The sequence below is a fragment of the Ambystoma mexicanum genome (assembly GCF_040938575.1).
Source record: "Ambystoma mexicanum isolate Mex_15411 chromosome 12 unlocalized genomic scaffold, UKY_AmexF1_1 Mex_chr12_unloc.2, whole genome shotgun sequence".
In the NCBI taxonomy this organism is placed as follows: Eukaryota; Metazoa; Chordata; class Amphibia; order Caudata; family Ambystomatidae; genus Ambystoma; species Ambystoma mexicanum.
This window is the reverse complement of record NW_027182323.1, coordinates 4,842,746-4,866,413: the sequence shown is the minus strand read 5'-3', so window position 1 is coordinate 4,866,413 and position 23,668 is coordinate 4,842,746. Positions and strand designations below refer to the sequence as shown.

The following is a 23,668-nucleotide window of genomic DNA, read 5'->3' as shown; positions in this document are numbered from 1 at the left end:
GCGGGGTAGGAATGGTATATTTAAAGCACTGGTTTTAGAACTAAGAATGTGTTCCAGGAGGTTGTTCTCACCAACGGGTAGGTCCTAGGAAGGCTTTCTCTGTACTAGAACATCCTGGGGTGCTCGACAGACAGTGCATCAACTCATATTATTACCCGTTTATCATGAGAAGGAAAACGCAAAATGCAATGTATGCTACACAGTCATGCAATCGTATAAATATGTCTTAAACTGTAGAATTCTAAATGCACAAAGACTGCACTAGATACTCAGGGGCCCGATCCCACCCAGAGAAAAGACAAGTGAGAAACACACAAGGAGCAAACTCTAAACAGAGCCCAATACAGCAGCCCATAACATGGCGTTTTCAAGTGATGGACAAGGCATCATCATGGCAATGGGGAATGAACACAATATTACATCTCTGGATTCTTTAGCTGATCTGCATACAAGGACGCTGCATCTACTGTGGCATTGATGAAGAGCACTTGAGAACAGAGTATCAGCAGGTTCCATGGTGTAATGGTTAGCACTCTGGACTTTGAATCCAGCGATCCGAGTTCAAATCTCGGTGGGACCATTCAGCCTCAACTTTTGAGACTTTTCAATACTTTTGTCTCTGTTTATGTTCCTCCATGTTCTTTATCATGATACTAAAAGTTTGAAATAACATCATTTCCATTATTTGGTTTCACATACCTATCATGGTGTTTTCGAAATAAAGCTCGTTCATGTCCTAAATCCGATCTAAGGAGGATTTTTCCAAAAGCGTTTCCGCCTGGTTTCGAACCGGGGACCTTTCGCGTGTGAGGCCGCTACACTACGGAAACGCCATGACTGTTTAGAGCATGGCGGTTTCATGATAGGCAGGACGCATGGACATGCTCATGGATGTACAGTGAATCAGTGAATCGCTTGTTCTGTTAACTTGCTAAAATGACCCCTCTTCCCTTCCCACGGAGTTCCGCCATTCCAATGAAGCCAGACAGATGGTTTGACACTGGGGCAAACATGAGACCGAGGTCCCTGTAATCCACATGCATGTATTGCTGCATGGACACTCCTCATCTTTGCAGGATGTAAAGAAATGTATGATTTCATATTAAGTGCCCCACATCAACCCTTGATCCTTTGTAAGTGTGGTGCTGTCTCCAGTGCTACATCACCCCCCCTGTATTTCCCAAACGGCACACGCGGGGCCAGAGTGTTAGATCGCCATCTTATCATTGGAACCCCCTCTCTCACACCTCAATGATTCGACAACAGCAGATTGGAAATTGTGTTCTCTAAAAGTAAAAAGAAAAACCCTGATTAGCATTACATTGCCCATAGTATGACATCACATGACTTTCATGTACGTACCCACACATAGAGCTCAACAAAGCGGGGGATATGGGTTTAGGGGGGCATGGAACAGCCTTGCTATTGCCAATGAAATTAGAAAGTGAATGTGGTGCTTGAAAGACGTGCATTCTGTTTGTGCTTCCCATAACCTGGGCATTTGTCCATTAGCTATGCCACTTGTATCAAACATTTCTCATTTTGCAGGCCCCTTTCGTTTCCCCTCCAGTAAGGTGCTGCATGAGACGTTTCCTTTAGTTTGACATAACAAGGCCGCAGATTTATTTTTACATATGCACAACCACTGCAAACAGGTATTAAAAATAGCTCCAAAAGTGTGGCGACTGCTCCTCGTCCTGCTTCCCCTTTTACCTCCATGTCCATTGCAGGCCAACTCCCCCAAGGCCTTCGAGTCTGAGAACCGCCTGCCCCTGCAGGTCTTTGCGGACTGGGGGAGCGCCGTTTGTTGGGGGGAAGTTTTGAGCCCAAATTGCTACCGCCAGACACCCCCGCCGTTTAGGCTCCCAGGAGGCGCTGTCTAGAATGGGCGAAGCCCCTTCCGGTTTAGCAATGGCTCATTCGGAGTCTTTGTCTTATCATAGGTTGCCACAACCCGCCACGCCAAAGGTGGGTTACCGCCCACCGTGGCTCCCTCCTTTCCTTGCTTATAATTCCAGCAATTTTGTGCAGATGTTCCAGAAAAACAAATCCATTCCCTGTTCCGACAAATGAACTCCGTCCCTCAAGTAGTACTCCTTGTTTTTGAGGTTGATCAAACCATGTCTGAAATGCTGAAAGCCCCTTCCTCTGCAAAACTTAGCCATAGCCCAAGTCAACTTCCTCCTTGAATTCTCCACAGCCGCCTGACTCCCAGCGCCCCTCCATTCGTGCCTCGAGATGATTTCTGACCACACGATTTCGGTCTCTCCCAATTCCGCCGATAACTCCTGTAACGAAGACATCATTTCCCTGAGCAAGATCCCCCTCCCCAGACCAGCCAAGTCATTGCCACCAAGGTGCACCACCAAAACATCGGGCCTCCGATGTTCCCTCAGGAGTCTGCGCACGTGTCCCTGCAGCTGTGCCCACTTCATACCCGCCACTCCATGCCATTGCACCCGGTATTCCCCTGCAGTCAACTCCTCTTGCTTGGCTGTACAGCTTGCCCTGGCCCTTGATACAAACGAATAGCCCACCACCCATGCGGACCGTCGCCTTCCCTTCGCCGATGCTACTGCGAGGAGATAGGAGGGAGGAACCGTTAATCTTACATTTTTTCAGGCCTGACGTATCGCTTAAAACAACCGGACCTCCAGCCCCCAATCTGTTTGATTGCCTCTGCTCCCAGGCCCATCCCTGCCGCTGATGTGGCTGCCCCTATCCTGAAGGAATGCGTCCCATAGACCCTTTTCGAGAACCCTGCCTCCACCAGTGCCATGTCCATCACCTTTCTAAATTGGAAAAGGCTTAATGCTGTCCCATCACTATGTACCAGAAAAGGATCCTCCTCCCCGTGGGAATCCTCCAACTCAAATACCTTTTTACGCATCCTACAGGACAAACCGGGCTGTCCTGGGTACCTCCCAACATAATGTTTCTGCCTTTACCTGTCTGATCGGTCTTGGATCTCCTCAGAAATATGTATAACCGCTCTCTTTGTACCCCTATGTCACAGCTCCTAAGGAAACTTAAACCTTTACCCTTCTTGTGGCTGGCACCAACTCACTTACCCTAAAAACAATGCATTTTCATAATCGTCCCTACACACCACCGTTAGGCTCATGATCATTTTGCGCAATTTGCCCACATCTATGGGCCGTCTCTCGTCGGGTTTACATGTCACCTGTTTTGCCCAACCCCTCATTGCCATGACAATGTAATGCTCTTTGGTGGGGTCGGGCCTGCCCCGCAATTTATAGAAATGCACAACCGCTGCCAGGTGATAGACCACCCACGATCTGGACCTTCCTTGTTGCCAACACCATCCCACAAAGGCCCGCACTGGCTTTCCCTTCTCGCTCTCGGGCAGGATGTTGTCTTGAAAGGCTATGAATCGATCCCAGCACCCTCTATATCTTTGCATTGTGCCTGGTGCGAGTGCTGTGTCGATCAGTGGGCTCAGATCTCCCCAACCAATCCCCACCATTGTGTCTGGAAAGGTGTCATCCTTGTGCTCGCTTCTGGGTGATTTTCCCGGAACTTCCCCCACTGTAAACGAGAAAGACAATCAGCGGCAACATTCTTAACTCCCGGTATATGTCGTGCCCGAACCTCTGCATTCAGCCGCAGCAAGCACCTTGTTAGCTCCCTAAGTAGCCCCAACGCCCTGCCGTTCTTACTTGTTCCTTGGTTGATAATCTGCACTACCGCTAGGTTGTCCGACCAAACCATCACCTTTTTATCTTGCATTTGTTCTGGCCAGAGCTTGAATGCCACCACTATCGGGAACAACTCTAGTACCGTAATGTCCCTGGTGATCCCCTCTGCCTGCCATTGTGCCGGCCATGCCTGCCCGCACCAACCCTTACCCAAGATGGCACCAAACCCTAGAGCCCCTGACGAGTCGGTGACCAGCTTCCGGCCATTTCCATTCTCCAGGTTTCCTTTCCACAACAACACCCCGTTAAAGCAGTCCAAAAAGGCATTCCACATTTTAAGATCCTCTTTAACCTCCTTTCCTAGGCGCACATGCTGGCCCGCATGCCTCAAGCCCACTGTTTTCAGTTCTATGCTTCTAGCGAACACTTTACCTGCCGGGATCACTTTGCCTGCGAAATTCAGGTTGCCTTCTAGGGACTGTAGCTCCTTCAACGTGGCTTTCTCCTTGCCCAACATCCCTGCAATTACCTCCTTCAACTTCCTTACTTTCTCTCCTGGCAGCCTGCATTCTCCTGCCACCGAGTCAATTTCACTCCCCAAAAATACCAGTGTCGTGACTGGGCCCACAGTTTTCTCTTTTGCCAGTGGAACCCCAAACTCCTCCATCAACCCTTGAAATACCCCCATGAGTTCCTCGCAATCCTGTGTTCCTTTTCTCCCAATAAACAGGAAATCATCGAGGTAATGGATTATCCATCCCGACCTTGGCTCTTTGCCTTACTGAAAATTCCAGGAATCGGCTGAACCTCTCAAAATACGCACATGAAATTGCACACCCCATCGGTAAACATTTGTCATAGAAGTATTCGTGCAACACCTTGAACCCCAGCAAATGGTGGGTGTCCTTGTGAATCGGCAGCAAGCGGAATGCCGACTCGATGTCGGCCTTCCTCATGAGGGCCCCCTCACCTAACGCTTTTACCAATTCCACTGCATCTTCAAATGACGCGTAATGCACCCTGCATTGTTCTTCTGCAATGCCATCATTCACGGACTCCCCTTCCGGAAAAGACAGGTGCTGTATCAATCTGTACTGCCCCAATTCCTTTTTTGGCACCAGGCCCAAGGGGGACACTACCAGGTTTTCTAGTGGAGGTGTGTTGAAGGGACCTGCCACCCTCCCCAGCTGCACTTCTTTCCCCACTTTCAGTGCCAAAACCTTGGGCATTGACAAAGCAGACTTCAAATTACAAGCCTCCCTTGATCCTATTTGCCCGATGAAAGGAATCTTAAAACCCCACCTGAAACCTTCCCACAACAACTTAGCATCATCCTTGTCACAATATGCATTCAGAAACGGAATCATAGCCTGTAAACGAATTGGCGTGGGTAGTTGTGTTTTAATCATGCTTGGATTTTTCCTTGCTTTTTGCGCTGCCCTTCGCTTTACTCTCTCGGCTGGAGAAGCTGTGCCTCCCTGCGCTCGGACCCTTTGTGTGTTTGAACCTGCATGAATTTCCATATGTGCACTTCCCTTCAGCAAACAACCAACATTCTGGTAACTCCCCCTGGTAGTTGGAACGGTTATTCCAGGAAGAGTTCCCTCGAAAGGACCCCCTCCCCCTTGAGTAGGACCCCCTGCCCTTGCCCTGTATTGCTCTCTCGCTTGGAACAGTCTCATCCACTGGCCTGGATGGGACCATTTTTGTGTCTATGTATCCTCCCACATCCACTTCATCCCAGGTCATAGCTGGCCTAACCTGCATTTTGAGTCTAAAACCCCTATCATAATTGATCCATGCATCTCCCCCAAGCTTCAAATACTGCTCGTGAATATACTGTTCGTACGCTATCAAAGCCACGCCATCTTGCGGGTATTTTTCTAACATGATGGTGGCATACACCCGGAATGCCCTCAACCAGGTATGAATATTAAGCTCTATTTTTGGCCTCTCCCTCTCCTTCTTCTCTTTTTCCCTTTCGGTTGCCTCACTGAAACCCTGTCCCGAGGGGACCATCCCCAACAACTCCATAATATCCATGAACTCCTTCCTCCATACCCTCTCTTTATATGCCAGCGGGATGAGCCATGCCAATGCATTAATCACCACTCTGGCTGGCGCAAACCCCGGCATGGGCCTCCCGTATATTGTGTTATTGTTAGCCGGCTCATGCCCTTGTACCTGTGAGGGAGTCTGTGCACCCCACCAAGGTGTTCCCCCTATTTGGGGCGTATAGGCGGCGCTTGCTCCCTGTGCCGCCATCTGTACCGGGTTCACCCCCACTACCGGCTGACTCATGCCTGCCACTGGCTGACTCCCCCCTAAGCCCCCTTGCACCAAGCCCACACTTCCCCCTTGAGCCCCCTTTCCCAGTAGGTTCAAGGCATTATTATTATTAAAAGGTACCTGTCCATTTACACCAGTCCCCCACGATTCCATACATTCCCTGAACATACCTTTCACCATCTCCAAGGTGGTTGGACCCTCAGCTGCTACCGCCGGTGTGGCTACAGGTGCGCCGCAAGGACCTCCCATTGGTCTTGGAGCCTCAGCAGGAACCGGTGCCGTTGTGGCTTCAACCTCCTGCGCCCTCCCTTTTCCCTTAGGGTTGGTCTTCCGTTTCAGAGCTGCTGCCGCCTGCTGCTGGCTGTCCTTCGCTCTCTTGGTCATCACTCTCTTCCTTTTGCCGACCGGCTCTTCCTCGAGCTCCACAATGTCCTGAACTTCTCCCTCCTGTAAGTGCACTTCTACCCATGCTTCTTCCACTGGCGTTGGTGGAAACAACAGCGGTGAATCGGGCCTCTGGCTGCGCCCCGCAACCTCCGTCCCCACTTGTGTCGCCATCTGCTACATCCAGCTGGTGCCATACCTGTCCCCAGCCCTCCTTGCCATTGCCAAAATTGCCTCCAGGTCGTCCCTCTGTTGGTCCTTGTGGCTTTTCCTCTGTACATCCATGTCCTTCTTTAGCACTGCCTTTAATTAGCTTTGGGAAAGCGGAATGCCGCCCAGCCGTTGCTTCGTCGCCCGTTGTGCCACTCTCTTTGTTGCACGGGCGCTGAAATTCGCCCCTCGCCGTCACCTCCTTCTGCTCCAGAAGCGTTGGCGAGTTTTTTAGGAAGGCGTTCCTGCTGAGAGCCTTCCACGCTTTCACACGGCTCGCCTGGCGTTCGCGGGAGAAGCCCTGCCCCCGGCAAAACACACAATCAACCTCTCCTGCGTGGGGGGGGGGAGTGGGTGAGCGCAGCGGCCAGCCCGGCTCCGCAGGTGGCGATCACTCTCTTACCGAGGATCGGAGACCGCAGGGAGGCCACACGGGAGGAGCGCACCCCTGCGACTCAACTCCTGCTTTCTGTGTGAGCGTTGGGAGGGATGGGCTACCCACACCGCGGTCCGCCTTAATCGGCAGGTCCTCGGCTCGCTGCAGCACGACACCACGCGGCTTGGTCCCCGGGTGGCTTCCCCCGTCGGACACTCGCGTTGTTCTTCGCTTCCCCTCCCAGGTCTGCCCCTCCTTCAGCAGCACGGCACCTCCGGATGGCGTCGCAGCCGAACACTTGCGTTGTTCTTCCCTTCCCCTCGCAGGTCTGCCCCACCTTCATCCGTCGTCGGTGACTCTGCCGCTGCCCGGGGGTCACTTCCTCGAAACGAAATCCACACAACGAAAGTCTGCGACAACGAAATCCTCCAATTTTTGGCGGGCGCCCGGCTGCTGGAATAGCTGCAAGTGCTCCTGTGCCGGGCACCCGCCGCTTATGTAGCCCAAGCTCCTCCCCCTTCTTTTGTTGCCCTTCGCGGGCTTCCGAGGGCTCTTGGCACCCTTTCTTTTGTTGTCCTTGCCGCCCTCTCGCCTGCCCCTGTGGGGGGAGGGACGAGAGAACGGAAAGGAGGAAGGCCCCTGCCCTGGTTATCGGGGTGCCTCCTCCATTCTCTTCGTTCCCCGTTCGTCACCTTCACACCCCTGGGTCCCAATGGGCAGCTCTATGATGGGAACCCAAGGTTCTTTGCCAATCCTTGATGTTAGGGTCTGCTGATGAAATGATGACAGGCCAGGTCAGGATGCACCCCAGTAACTTAGACACTGAATGGAAAACACTGGTTGACAACTTGACATGCATCGCGTGATTGGGTGTGAGCGGTATTTCTGCTTGTGAGGAGGGTGGACGTTGCATATTGTGAACGAAAATATTGGCCCATTAAAGAATAACAACCATAATGAACGTTTAGAGAGGGTTGTTACAAGAAGGGACTTGGGGAGCATGGGATGGTGATCGCCACATTAGGCCTGAGAAATCTCAGGGCATTTTATTTAAGTATTTATTGCGTCGTTATCAGTATTGCGAGCACTTAGGTTGCACAGAAGAACCAGAACCTGTTCCCAGAATAGTAAAGAAATATAACACGCAAGTAATAAATAATGTATACACTCCTTCTAGGACCAATACAATTAAAAGACTCCCCCCCAATACATCCAACAAAGGCAACTGCAAAGCAAGCTGCAGGAATACCCTGTGGAGTAAATGACTCCTACTCTGCAGGTGTACATGATGAGTAGTGGCTAAACTGCCTACTGAACCCCTCACACTACTACTAAACCAGGAGGGATCCCCAGACTCGGACTGCCCTAATACACAACAGGCCAATGCCAGTACCAAAAACCCAAAATGCTAGTGTGGGCCTGGTTTCTTTGTCAAAGTGGGCCACTTTTTTGGCCTATGTGGGTCAGTTTGATAGGTTACTTCACCATGCGGCTAGTAGTATTGACAATTTACTGAACAAATAGTCTTTAAAATGCACAATTTGCATCACATTTTGTGACCTCCCCCTTGGGTACTACTCACACGCTCTGCCACAAAAGGAATGAATTGCTATTTCCAAGGTGGGACACTTTTTTATTGGTGCGCGAGACAATTGTATGGCCCAGTCCGACCCTGTATGCAGGCATTACACATCGTATTATGGGGTCTACCGTGTACTGTAGGTTCCCCTTCCCTGATGTAAGCTGCAGGAAGTAAACTAAGCACATACTGTGCCTTGTATTGGGCAATTCTCCGAGTGAACAGAACAGTCTCCTGGTCTGACTTGGAAATGGCAGAACTGGGTGGCATGCATATAATGGCAGTGTTCAAAGGTCGAGACAGGTGCGTACCACTAGGCACACTACACAGGGGTGTCGGGTTGGCAGTGCATGTTCTGGTGTAGCGCTCTGTGCAGCGCCAACGGGGCCCCCTTGTGTGTAGTGCTGAAAGTAGCACAGTGCTGTATGTGGGTACAGCTGCCCTGCTGGATGGAACCCACGTATTCTGTGCATAGTGCCCCAGAGGGGCTTGCTCTACCTCGGTAGTGCATGATGTAGCCTGGGACGTTGTCCAGCGCCCAGGGAAGTGTTGCAGCTGGCCATGCTGGGATACTCGGTGCTGAGTTCAATGCATAGAAAGGATCCCCTGTGGATCCTGCAGACGAGCCCCTTTTGTTATAGGCAACTGAGTAGAGGTACGTTACTGTGGGTTGGGAGTGATATAACTTCCACAGGAAAATAAAGCAATAATAGGCAGTCTGTGGCAGTCGACCTTCCTTACCAGACCTTCCTACCAGAGTCTCTCTACGCTTGTTGCTGTTTTTGTGGGTGGACCCATAAAACCTCTTCCTAGCCGCGGAGCGGCCGCGGAGTTGGCTGCAGAGTTGCAATCTGTGGCAGTCAACCTTCCTTACCAGACCTTCCTACCAGAGCCTCTCTACGCTTGTTGCTGTTTTTGTGGGTGGACTCATAAAACCTCTTCCTAGCCGCGGAGCGGCCGCGGAGTAGGCTGCAGAGTTGCAGTCTGTGGCAGTCGACCTTCCTTATCAGACCTACCTACCAGAGCCTCTCTAAGCTTGTTACTGTTTTTGTGGGTGGACCCATAAAACCTCTTCCTAGTCGCGGAGCGGCCGCGGAGTTGGCTGCAGAGTTGCAGTCTGTGGCAGTCCGTGAGCAGGAGTGACCGGCCTGCATGGAGGCCGATAGGGGTGAAACACCCCCGTCATCACCTCTGAGAGGCGAAGAAGAGGACATGCGACGGCTGAGGAGTTCAAACCAAAGACCTTCGTCTACTAGATCTGACCTCCCTCGCCCACTCTCAAGAAAAAGACATCCTACCAACTTGGGGCCCCAAACCGCTAGCTCCCTTGTATACTTTCAATACGAGTCCGCTTTGAAAAAAACAATCAGGGTCAAAGCGCAGCCCTAGCGTCACCCCCAAGAAAGGACGCCGCCAGTGTGGAAATACTTCAAACCAGACTCATTGCGGCAATCGAGTCCCGCGAGGTCCAAGAGCGGGCACCTGAGTTGGTGAAGCCCCATGCAGTCAGGTTCCCAGTGCAGCCGACCGAAGGGTGGGCGGCGAGGGAAGCGCAGGCGGCTTCACCACTCTCTGCACTCGTTGTAGCCCAGGAGGGCTCTCAAAAACCTCTTGCCGGAGTTCGGGCCTCAGAGGTTCTTCGGTCGCCTGGAGCCCTGGGTTTGACTGGCGCAATGTGTGACGGCTCATAGGGCTGTGGCAGGGATGGCCTCTGCCGAGGAGGAGGGGAGCCGCAAGAGCTTGCTCCCGCACCTGCCGCCTCGCAAGCACTCGTCCCGGAAGCTACGGAGGTGCTGACAGCGTCATCTGAGAAGAAGGTGGGGCGTGTTAACATTCATGCGCCCGAAAAGGAGGGCCCACTTCCTCAAGGGGGCGGGGCCAAAGACCAACAAACTGAGGAAGACACGCCTACTGTAGAGTTTCAACCTGCAAAGCCTTCAACTATGCTGAATTTAGAGAGCGAATCTCCCTCCATTGACTCATTGCTTCCACACACTCACCCAAATAAAAGTTTGAAAAATAAAGAGCTCCCAAAGAAAAAAAGAAACCAAAGCAAACAAAGAAAGAAGAAGGGTCCGGCAGGTCGAGCACCACAGTATAAAAAACCTTCGGACCAGCTTGTAACGAACGCAGCGATTTGCAGTTCTTTAAAAGCATACTTCGTCAGCCAAGGGAAACGAAAATACGATGTCGTCCTAGAACTGACGGACGCTGAAATATTAGACGCAACGGATGACCTCTCTGGGGGCCCTAAAGCATGCAAGTTTCCTTATGCACCGAAAGATCCTTTACCGCTTTCTATTGAAAACGACAACACCTGTGAAGTTTTTCCTCCCGGAAAGCCCAAGAGCCGACTTGCTTGCAACATCAGGCAGTCCAAAATCTGCTCCATTCAACCTTCCTCCAACGAGTCCACCCGCCTCGCTTGTTGAAGTTCCCCAGAAGAATAGCCCAAAGGGTCCACTAAGCTCTCAACCTGCCCCTCAAAGTATTGAGACCCGGGATTTCGATTCTCTAGCCAAAAATCAACACCAACAGGAACCAACTTCAGCAGTTCCGGACACAGGTCTCCACTCTCCTAAGGCTAAATTACAGCCTCCTTCTTCACCCTGCAGCCATAATATTCCACTTCGAAGGAAAAGTGCTGGTGGGACCCAATTGGAGGGTGCCCTCAATGAAACACCGTCGAAAAAAAGAGACCTGACCACACTGATGTCAGCTTTGACGATCGCACTCGCTCCTTTTGGTAAATTATATGAAGCCATAAACGACACATTAAAGGATCAAACCACCCTGATCGCAATGACTCACACGAAAATGACATACCTTGAAGGGTATATAACCGCAAAGGAAAAAGTTGACAGTGTTACATATGATAAAATCATTGGTGTCCCTTCACAAAAAAAAACTGAAAAGTCGATTCAATCAGCTCACTCATTCTTAATTAAAGATACAAGAGATTCTGCATCACAGACCGACCCAATGGCAGAAAAAGGAAGAGAATCGGGGTCGAAAACCCAACAAACTGGAAAACAGGTTCCAAGCAAAATCTGCTTTGACTTTGGGAAAGAGTTCAGAACAAACCAAAAAGGAAAAGAAAACATCGAACCTCTCAGAAAATTTCTATTTGAAGGAGTCAAAAAGGGCCCGGCTAAACCTTGCCTAAAAGAGCCAACTGTAGCTCCCAAACAATCACATCAGCAACCTGGGGTGAGTCCAGGTAAAGTGCAAACAACAGTTAAACCACCTCAGCTTACTAATTCAAACGGAAATCAAAAAAAAAAAAACACCCCACAAGAAGTGGTGATAGCTCCTGTTCTGAAACCCTTAGCCGGCAAACCACTGGAAAAAGGTTTGACCCCCCGACAGAAAACCAACGACCTGCCAGTGAATGAAAGAAAACTCTGTGCCACCTCTCAGTCCCCGATACAGGTCTGCCATTACGTTAGAAGTCCCTCTCAGTCTCCGCTGTCACATTCGCCAATTACTGTTGAAGACTTCCTGAGAGACGAAGCTCTAATGAATATCACTCTCCACTCGTCACCAGAGAGCAGCTGTCAAAACCACATTGAAAACCACCATCACGAAAGACTGCAACCAATCAATGACTGTATACAAAATTCACCACCAAAAAACATAAGACCGACACTGACAACAAAAGGGCCAGGCTAGACGTTGACAAGAGACATCCTCATGGCCCGTATTCCTTGAGGGAGAAACCAACGTCGCACAAAAGAAACCATGTTGAACCGGAATCCTATACTGATACCATCAAAACCCGGAGAGTCGAACCTAATTTGCATAAAGGATTTAATGACCGTATCGAACTGACGGAAAAAAAGAAACATTCTGGGGACAGAAGCTCGATTCAAAAAACAGCCTTAAACTCAAGGCTTGCAGCTATGACAATTTCAAAGCTAGAACAGACTCCAGCAAACTTTGAGAAGACAACTCTAAACAGGGGGACAGTACTGAAAATCCTAAAACACACAGGATACCTAAAGGATCTGACAACAGAGGACTTGGTACTTGTTGAACCATACCACAAGGACCAAAAAGCAAAGGCGTACTTGTACGTAAGCGCAGAAGCAAAAGGTAGCTGGTCTAAAAAAGGCGAAGCTGACCTCCTGAAAAAGGGCTACTTCATTACAGAGGTGAAACGCTCCCTAAACGAGGAGACACCAAAAGAAAAGAAAACTGCATACCCGTCTGGGAACATCCATTACAGGTCAAGAACGGAGTCGAATAAGCTGACCACGTCGCCGCTCCCAAGGCGGCACTCGGCCCAATTATTACAGTCTATTGGAAAGAGCAAAAAGCATCCCCCTCCAAATGGGGAACTTGCCGAAAGAAACTTGCAAAGACCAAGAGGAAGCCGGGAAGGGAGACCCCCGGATAGAGGTAGGGGACAGTCCTATATCGAATCTAAGATGGACCAAAAATCTTCCGATAGAAACCGGAAGTCCACGAGACCTATGGACCACGTGGCTGCCAATGAAAACTCGTCAACATTTGCACCGATCAGACAGCTTTTGGCGTGGCTTCCGAAAACTTCCTCAAAACACCAAAAGCAATAGCAATAAATTCCATCCGCTAAGCGGGGGACAGATTCAAAAGATGGACCAAGTCAAAATACACCAATAAAGGACCCAGATTGCCAAGACCACTCACTTAAAATGATCTCTTGGAACACAAGAGGTTTCACCCATCTCACAAAACCTGGACGAGTTAACCTAGGGGACTTTGACATTATTACCCTTCAAGAAACATGGCTACTTGATTCCCCAACAATAGATGGCTTCTCAGTTGCTACTTCTCCAGCAAAAAAAGGCCGCTTGGGCCGTCCATCAGCCGGCCTTCTAGTAGCAGTCCGATTGGGCTCAGAGCTTTCGATCCAGAAGAAGATTGCTGCACTCAATCTCACTTAGTAGTACAACTAAAGTGGGATCGACTAGCTGAAAACAGTCGATCGTTGATTTCCTCTCCGATTACGATAATCACTACTTACTGGAATCCTCAAGTCATTTCAGATAAAATTTTCTTAGCGACTATTGAAAAAGAGATTGATGGGATCATGACCACCCAGGAAAATCCACTTAGAATTCTAAGTGGCGACCTTAATGCTAAATGCCCTACGGGTCAACCAAGAGGTCTTGAGCTGCGCCAAGTAACCCAGACTGAGTCACAGGGAAAACAATGGCAATCGCTCATGGATTCTAGAAACATTTTTAACATCGCCCACTCTCTCCCCCAGGCTGTTCCCATTCCAACTTGGGAAAGAGGTTCGCAAGAAGGAACGATTGATTACATATTTGTATCAGAGGAGATGTTAAATTGAATTACATCATTTGAGGTTGTAAGGACGGAAGCAAGCGATCATAAGATTCTGAAAATCTCTTGGCCGACAACAGTTAGAAAAAGAACCCAAATGATGGAAAAAACCAAATCTACCAACCATGGAAATCGTCTCAGGCTTACATCAGACAGAATCAAGGAACTGACCAAAAACTACTCGACGCATTGCTCTCGGGGAAACAGGGAGAAATTAAACCCCACTGACTACCAGCCTATTTTTTTTCCGTACCTGATACCAAGGACACTTAATCATAAAGCAACGCAAAAACCTTTACACATCTACGACACTGAGTTGGTCCTGAAACGGCGTACTTTGGGAAAGCTGAAAAAGCAGGCGGCTATTTCTAAGTCACCGGACCTAAGAGACCTCTACCTAAAGGAACACAAGTCATAAAAATCCTGGCTCAGACAACAAAGAATCCTCTTGTACCAGCGTGATTCTGAAGAACTGCTCCGAAAGTTGGCCTCTAAGAACTCTGGTGCTTTCTGGCAGCTAATAAAGAACACAGAAGAGGGAGTAAGTGAAAAAGGATCAAACAATGTCTCAGAAGAAGCATGGAAATCACACTTTTCCACGATTTTCCAACTTCCAAGAAATCAAGCACCGGTTGCAGTGCAGGACTCAATATTTTCCACCTGGGAAGACTTCTCAAACGAGGAAGACATAGTTTCGGCCATTAAGCGCCTTAAATCTTCTAGGGCACTGGGACCCGACGGAATCACAAATATAGATTTAAAGAACCACCCGGTGGAGTGGGCTAACTTTATCGGCCAAGTATTCAAGAATTGCAGCACCACAAGATCCATTCCGAATTCATGGCGCACAGCAGTGATTGCACCTATCTATATAAAAGGAGACAAAACCGAGCCTGGTAATTATCGTCCCATTGCCCTTTTGGACACCATTGGAAAAATCTACGGGTCATTTCCCCTAAGAAGTTTCCAATCCTGGGTCAAATCAGCTCCGTGTCGAGACCCTTTTCAAACAGGGTTCATGAATAACTCAGGGACTACCGCCAACATTATGCTGTTAAGTGTCATAAAGGCTGTATTTTCATCCAAGCCCGGGAAAGTACATCTGGCATTTATCGATCTGAGTCAAGCTTTTGACCAAATAGACTGTGGTCCAAGTTAGAAAAATGGAACTGTCCAAACAAAATCCTTGATCCAATCAAGGCTTTCCATGACAAGACTTCGATCAGGATCAAATTGGACCAAGCGGGAAACTTGTCTGAAGAAATCCAGACGCTTAGAGGGGTAAAGCAGGGCTGCCCATTGGCTCCGGCCCTGTTCATCTCCTTCCTTGGAGACCTAAAAGACAATTCCAGCGAGTTAAGATCATTCCCTCTGAAAGTTGGTAAGACTCCTGTAACTAGGTTGTTATACGCTGACGACATCATCCTCGTCGACCAGACCCCAATTGGTCTTCAGAGGCAGCTTGATAACCTAGCAAAATACATCTCAAGTAACAACCTCGAGATAAACAAAGAGAAAACCAAAATCCTGACCCTCGGAAAGCTGCAGGAAAAGAAAGTAAAAAACTTCAGATGGCGAATTGAAGACTCAACAATTGAAGTGGTGAAGTCCTTTAAATATCTGGGGACGATGATGGACAATTCAAAATCGGAAATCGCGATGCAAAACGATCTATGGGACAAAATCCACAAATTGACCACTCAGGCTAAAATAATTGACCGAAAATATGGACGATTTTCGCTCCTAGCAGCCATAAAATTTTACAAGAGCAAAGTAGTCCCGAGTTTACTTACGGCGGTGAGGCAATGCCTGCGATCCCCTCTATCTGGCCAAAATTGGAAGCCTATTTCTGGCGGAAAGTTCTTCTGCTCCCAAATTCGACTCCAATCTCGATTATCAGAAGAGAACTGGGAACTCTTTCCTTGAAAGCGGTCATCGAGGCAGGCGAAATACCCCTTTTCAGGAAAATAATAATGCAAGACTCTCCACCTGTTTACAAGATAATCAATGAGGAAATGATGGAAGGTAAGAGCAAACTTCTCTCCTCTTGGGCGAACAAACAGCGCACTCACCTGGTCATCAGTGGATGTTCTGAAGACGACTTGATGCAAAATCCCATGAAAGTTAAACGGAAAATGGCGCTGCTGGATTGGATAGAGACTCTCACATTGGCAGGCAATAACAAACTGCTCGCCCACCTGAATTTTCACCCCAAAAAACTACACTCTACCTCGGAAGTCCTGAAAAGATTCCCGGACAAGGGTCTAAGATCTATCTTCCTGAGAAGTCGCTTAAATTTGCTTCCAACAAACGAAATCAGGGCCATTAGAGGGCAATCACAAACCAATTTTTGCTGCCTCTGTGAAACCGACTCAGAGCCGGAATCGATAAAACATCTTCTGATGCATTGCCCCAAAACTGAAAAATGGAGAAGAGCATACCTGAGTCCCCTGATAAACTCAAACCTCTTGAATGAAGAAGACGTCTGGTGGAATCGACTTCTGAGCGGTTCCAGAACGACATGGTCTATTGCAACCGCAAAAATCTTAAAAGCAGCTTTAGAAGCATGTTCCCTTAGAACTAAAGAATTCGATTAGCTAGGTTCTTGATAAACAAGGTTTGAACCTGACCTGAACGTCAACACCGAACTGTAAAAGGGAACTCTCTATAAACTTTTAATTTTTTCTTCCTCCAACTTTTTCTTTTTCTTCCTCCAATTTTTTCTTTCTTTTCTTCTTTTTGCAAAATCATTGATTTGATAAAAGCGAAATAATAATAATTTTTAAAAAAAGAAAGCAAAATCCCTAGGCTTTTTTTCTTCTATTGACATGTTTCTATGTTTGTCTGCTTAGCATATTGTGTAATCATTTTTGTACTTTTCAAGACATCGAAATAAAACAAAGTATTATTTAACCTTCATGAATGAAACCCAGACCATAACCTACATACAAAGTAAAGCTCAGAAATGTTTAGTTGCAGATTGGCCCCAAATCCTGCTTTCACCACTTAACCAAGTTGTGTGATCTGAACAAATCATTTAATCTCGCTGTTTTATTGGGCGTCCAAAAAAGCTATTCCATTCACTGCTTATGCCATTACAAAAATCCACACCCATGGAATACTAGACTGTTGCTCCATATATAATGCTCGTGACCTCACACGTTGTGCACCATGAAGTTCTTTGTCTCTTGGCTTACTTGTGGCAATCTCTTGTGATGCCACTTTCCATGGTGCCCTTCACTACCAAAGACTGATGGCACATCATGTAATGTCATTTTCAATGACCCCCTTCCACTTTTGATGATGGCATAAATTGGTAGGTTTGCATGCAATTTCCAGCGCAGGCCTCCCAATTCATAATACCTGCTCTGGAGAGAAAGATGACAAGTTAGTTCCCCTGTATGCACAATGAACTCTACCAGACCAACCAGATCCCCTTACCTACACCAAATCAACATCCCGAAGTTCAACCTGAAAACGGCCAGGGGGAGAAAACGGCCAGGGGGAGCAAGTTTTCCTGTACTAGCAGCCAAATGCTGGAACGCACTACCTATGACAATTAGAGCTGACACATCGTTTTGGTCGTTTAGAGCCAAAGTCAAGGAATTGCTCATAACCAAACAATAGCCTGCCCACTGCACTTAGCTACATTCAACTGCTCCATTATCAAATGTATGCCACTATGTACGTCACCCGGACACCGGTATCTTTGTTTTATGTATGCCATGATTGTGGCGGACCAAACTTTAACCCGGTCCCACCAGAATCTAATGTGCCCCTTTCTCAGACCACTCTGTAACCTGGTCCTTCTCACCATTTACTGTACTGTATTATACTTGCGTGCCCCTGTATGTGCAGCCTTCTGTAACCATTGCTGATCCTAAAGACTTAGTGCCCAGTTACCCTAGGGTTCGGCCGCACTTTACAAATAAACAAACTAAACTAAACTAAATTGTCTTCGAGCTTTCATATGTGTTAGAATGCCTTTTCCCATTGGAAAAAGTGGATATGGTGAGAAGCAAACAGTGCAAATCCACAAGGAACGCGTGCACGACAACATGTTTATAATGTGCTTCCTTGTCTACACAGCCCTGTGAAAAACATTTTGTAAAGTTACCCGCCCTAGATCCTTCTTGTGCACTTCACAAAACACCTAGTTATGCCATGCACTGCCGACCTTTGAGCATGCTGCAAAAAACACTGCAACCAGCAAAGTGCTCTGGACACTAAGCAGCACTAACTAGACTCCACCATGCACGGACAGGAAGATTATCTTCGTGTGCCGTGAATGCTGCATCAAATGGCATTGTGCAGAACCGCCACCACCAAACCTCTCCATGCACGGTCAACCAGGGCTTCCTTGGTGGGGGTTAGTACTCGCATGCCAGGGGAGTGATTAGAAGAGTAGGCAACAGGAGACAGCTCATTCTCAAAGATGTGAAGGAGAGAGTTAACTGTTTGTAACATTGGAGGTGTAGTAGAATAGTCTCATTAGAATGAATGAAGAAGTGAGGTGACCCCACACAAGTGCGCTTGCTCCTCACCCACAGTCTCTGAAGTTGGCACCTCTCCCAACATTTGAAGGGTCAGACCTCCTCCCCCCACAACCCCACCACCCCCACAATTTCTGACCTATGTGCACCTGTGCCTCCTTGTAGATCCCTCTAGGCAGTAAGGGCAGGTCCCATTGCACTCTATGGTACTGAAAGTCTGAATGGATGGGTACAGATGACCATTTTACAATGTTCCTGGGCTGCTGAGCAATGCCATTATATATTAATGGGATAGCACCAGGTAGACGTCACCGAGCCCACAGCAGGTGTGAGAAAAATGTGGTTCAGGGAATGGAAAATAGTATGATAATTAGGGTCAGGTGAAATTCCTGTGCATGCCGCCTGGTGGCGTATGGTGTGTAACAGTGCACATGTTTCTCCCGGAGCTAGCCCCTCTTTGGATGTCTCCAGTAATGCATGAAGGATATATCATTGGGGTTGTCCCATTGCTACTGCTAAAAGATCGAATGCAAACAAGCAATTGGCACCCACGTGCACTTTGAATGAAAAGGCAAATCGGAATTTGAAAAAAAACAGTCTGACCCAACTGTATGGGCTAATTAGGACCTCCATCAGAGAAGTGTTTGTGACCCACCCCAGATCTGGTTTGGCCGTGCCACCAATGAGTGAAATCTTTCATTAGGTGATTCTGACTGTACAGCACCCCAATGACCCACACGTCTGATAAGTACATGATCAATGCCGATATTTAAACAGTTGATTACACAGGAGTTCCTTCGACACAGCCCCTCTCCTTCGCCCTAGTCACTATCTCTCTCTCCCCACTTTACTTGTCTTTTTTCCCCTTGCATTGGGACCTTTATTTTGGTGGCGTGGGTACTCCTCCTTGCAGCTGTACCTTCTGTTTAGCGAGCAGGTCGTTCTCCCATCCTAGTCATATTGCTCCACCTTTTAGGGCTGATACAACCTGGATGAACATAGAGGGGTGAAATAGGGGCAGTGATGGCTTAATGGAAGGCTTGCATCTCCATACAAGACTTTAGTATATGCAGTACATGCTAGCCCCTGTTCCCACTGTTCTGCACCCCCTCATCACCAAGTTAACGACTAAGTGCAAAGGTGGTAATGTCACTCCCCTATATCCGGACACCACCCGGCCCCCTGGGAAATTTATAAATAGGGTACCCTGAATGCGCCTACCCTCACTTGGTTTCAACAGCCTCTTCTTACAGATGTACTTTGCATTAAAAATTAACTCTTACTCTCTCCCGCAAAGCCAAGGCGAGCACACGCACACCCTGCGGATGGTGTAATTCCTCACAGCTCGCTTTCATTGGCTAATTAGAAATTCGGTTGATAACTGGAGCTGTGTGGGAGTTTTCCGTCGTTCCATCACAACTCCTATCACTTAAACATGTATATATTAAAATAGCCACTGTTAATAACAAAGTCATCTTAAAAAACGAATTTTCAGTGGTTTCCAAATCAATCCATGCTCCATTAAAGGACACCAGTGGTAACAGTTGAAGTCGAGTTCGCAAAAAAGTGTTCCCCAGCTAGTGTGCTAAGAGCACAGTAGACGTGTTCTCTCCTTTTGTTCTCCAGGGTGGGCCCTGAAGGAGACATTATGGACACTGTGGGCGATGGGGAAAGGAGGAGAGAGAGGGCGCTGCTTTCTCCAGTAAAGGCTAGTCCTTTAAGTTGCGATAAAGTGAACTGTAAAGCTTTAATTTTCACTTCTCAGTATAGTTGAGTACTGGTATTGTCTTTTACGGGTTGAAAAGTGCAGGTACTATAATGCTCAAAATTAAGAAGTGTAGATACAGAGCGGGGTAGGAATGGTATATTTAAAGCACTGGTTTTAGAACTAAGAATGTGTTCCAGGAGGTTGTTCTCACCAACAGGTAGGTCCTAGGAAGGCTTTCTCTGTACTAGAACATCCTGGGGTGCTCGACAGACACAGCATCAACTCATATTATTACCCGTTTATCATGAGAAGGAAAACGCAAAATGCAATGTATGCTACACAGTCATGCAATCGTATAAATATGTCTTAAACTGTAGAATTCTAAATGCACAAAGACTGCACTAGATACTCAGGGGCCCGATCCCACCCAGAGAAAAGACAAGTGAGAAACACACAAGGAGCAAACTCTAAACAGAGCCCAATACAGCAGCCCATGACGTGGCGTTTTCAAGTGATGGACAAGGCATCATCATGGCAATGGGGAATGAACACAATATTACATCTCTGGATTCTTTACCTGATCTGCATACAAGGACGCTGCATCCCCTGTGGCATTGATGAAGAGCACTTGAGTACAGCGTATCAGCAGGTTCCATGGTGTAATGGTTAGCACTCTGGACTTTGAATCCAGCGATTCGAGATCCGAGTTCAAATCTCGGTGGGACCATTGAGTGTCAACTTTTGAGACTTTTCAATACTTTTGTCTCACTTTAAATTCCTCCATGTTCATGATACTAAAAGATTGAAGTAACATAATTTCCATTATTGAATTTCGCATACCTATCATGGTGTTTTCAAAATAAAGCTCTTTCTTGTCCTAAATCTGATCTAAGGAGGATTTTTGCAAAAATGTTTCCGCCCGGTTTCGAACCGGGGACCTTTCGCGTGTGAGGCGAACGTGATAACCACTACACTACGGAAACGCCATGGTGATTTAGGATCGGCAGGACACATGGACATGCACATGGATATTTTACTTGAGTGCAGTGCTTGTTTGAAGGTTCAGTCACAGCTGTAATATTATTGCCACTGCTGATCTTTCAAAAGCCGGCGCATGATGTGTCTCTCCGGAGGAATGTTCATGCCTCTTTGCTCCGCATTCAATCAAGTGAATCGCTTGTTCTGTTAACTTGCTAAAATGACCCCCCTTCCCTTCCCTTTCTACTTCATTCACAGATTCTTAGAAACATTTTGCATCCACTCACTTGTTCTATTCTCTTGCAAACATGATATAATTCGATGCAATCTTGCTGCTTCCCCTGGTCTCAATTTATAGCTTCTTAGAAACATTTTTAAAACAAGGGCATTTCTGATAGTTTATAACTTTTTTTCTTGGCTTTGCCCTCCCTCTGGCAGCAGTGAATTTCTTTCCATTGTCGTATTTCATTGACATAAAACATTTGCAATTGCCCACAAGTTTCAAATCAACACAAGAACATGTCAGCCACGGAGTTCCGCCATCCCAATGAAGCCAGACAGATGGTTTGACACTGGGGCAAACATGAGACCGAGGTCCCTGTAATCCTCATGCATGTATTGCTGCATGGAAACTCCTCATCTTTGCAGGATGTAAAGAAATGTATGATTTCATATTAAGTGCCCCAAATCAACCCTTGATCCTTTGTAAGTGTGGTCCTGTCTCCAGTGCTACATCACCCCCCCTGTATTCCCCAAACGGCACACGCGGGGTCAGAGTGTTAGATCGCCTTCATATCATTGGGACCCCCTCTCTCACACCTCAATGATTCGACAACAACAGGTTGGAAATTGTGTTCTCTAAAAGTAAAAAGAAAACACGTGATTAGCATTACATTGCCCATAGTATCACATCACATGACTAAGTTTCATGTACCTACCCACACAAAGAGCTCAACACAGGGCGGGATAAGGGGTGCAGACCTGGGGATGGGGGCATGGACCTGCCTTGCTAGTGCCAGAGGACCAATGAAATTAGAAAGTGAATGTGGCGCTTGAAAGACGTGCATTCTGTTTGTGCTTCCCACACCCCTGGGTCCCAATGGGCCGCTCTATGACGGGATCCCAGGGGTTCTTTGCCAATCCTTGATGTTAGGGTCTGCTGATGAAATGATGACAGGCCAGGTCAGGATGCACCCCAGTAACTTAGACACTGAATGGAAAACACTGGTTGACAACTTGACATACGTCGCGTGACTGCGTGTGAGCGGTATTCCTGCGGGTGAGGAGTGCGAACGTTGCATATTGTGAATGAAAATATTGACCCATTAAAGAATAACAACCATAATGACCGTTTAGAGAGGGTTTGTTACAAGAAGGGACTTGGGGAGCATGGGATGGTGATCGCCACTTTAGGCCTGAGAAATCTCAGGGCATTTTATTTAATTATTTATTGCGTCGTTATCAGTATTGCGAGCACTTAGGTTGCACAGAAGAACCAGAACCTGTTCCCAGAATAGAAAAGAAATATAACACGCTAGTAATAAATAATGTACACACTCCTTCTAAGACCAATATCCGGTGCACCCACGCACCTTATGACTCTCTCTCGCTCTACTGACTTGAGCTACGGTTCCAAGGGCGTTCAACCTACCAGGACTTTGAGTTCATACCAATGATACATAAGGCGCTATATAAATGCCAAGTAACATAACATAACAATACAATTAAAAGACTCCCCAACAACAAAGCCAACAAAGGCAACTGCAAAGCAAGCTGTAGGAATACCCTGTGGAGTAAATGACTACTACTCTGCAGGTGTACATGATGAGCAGTGGCTAAACTGCCTACTGAACCCCTCACACTACTGCCAAAGCGGGAGGGATCCCCAGACTCGGACTGGCCTATAGGACAACAAGCAAATGCCAGAATCAAAAACCCAAAATGCTAGTGTGGGCCTGGTTTCTTTGTCAAAGTGGGCCACTTTTTTGGCCTATGTGGGTCAGTTTGATAACATGCTTCACCATGCGGCTAGTAGTTTTGACAAGTTACTGAAAAAATATTCTTTAAAATGCACAATTTGCATCACATTTTGATTAAAAAACCTCCCCCTTTGGGTACTACTCACACGCTCTGCCACAAAAGGAATGAATTGCTATTTCCAAGGTGGGCCACTTTTTTATTGGTGCGCGAGACAATTGTATGCCCCAGTCCGACCCTGTATGCAGGCATTACACATCGTGTTATGGGGTCTAACGTGCACTGTAGGTTCCCCTTTCCGGATGTAAGCTGCAGGAAGTAAACTAAGCATATACTTTGCTTTGCGTTGGGCGATTCTCCGAGGAGAACCTGCTAGTAGCTAGGCGGAGAGTGAACAGAACGGTCTCCTGGTCTGGCCTAACAATGGCCGAACTGGGGGGTATGCATAGAATGGCAGTGTTCAAAGGTCGAGACAGGTGCGTACCACTAGGCACACTACACAGGGGTGACGGGTTGGCAGTGCATGTTCTGGTGTAGCGCTCTGTGCAGCGCCAACGGGGCCCCCTTGTGTGTAGTGCGGAAAGTAGCACAGTGCTGTATGTGGGTACAGCTGCCCTGCTGGATGGAACCCACGTATTCTGTGCATAGTGCCCCAGAGGGGCTTGCTCTACCTCGCTAGTGCAT

General features: G+C 47.8%; 3 non-coding genes across 3 annotated transcripts; 2 read left to right on the top strand and 1 right to left on the bottom strand.

Moving 5' to 3' along the window:
- The first annotated feature begins 508 nt into the window (after positions 1-508).
- TRNAQ-UUG (transfer RNA glutamine (anticodon UUG)) lies at positions 509-580 on the top strand. Its single transcript has one exon. It is a non-coding gene; the product is annotated as a tRNA-Gln (tRNA).
- A 20,097-nt stretch (positions 581-20,677) lies between these two features.
- Positions 20,678-20,756, top strand: TRNAQ-UUG (transfer RNA glutamine (anticodon UUG)). Its single transcript has one exon. It is a non-coding gene; the product is annotated as a tRNA-Gln (tRNA).
- Positions 20,757-20,939: 183 nt separating this feature from the next.
- On the bottom strand, positions 20,940-21,012 carry TRNAV-CAC (transfer RNA valine (anticodon CAC)). Its single transcript has one exon. It is a non-coding gene; the product is annotated as a tRNA-Val (tRNA).
- Positions 21,013-23,668: the final 2,656 nt, after the last annotated feature.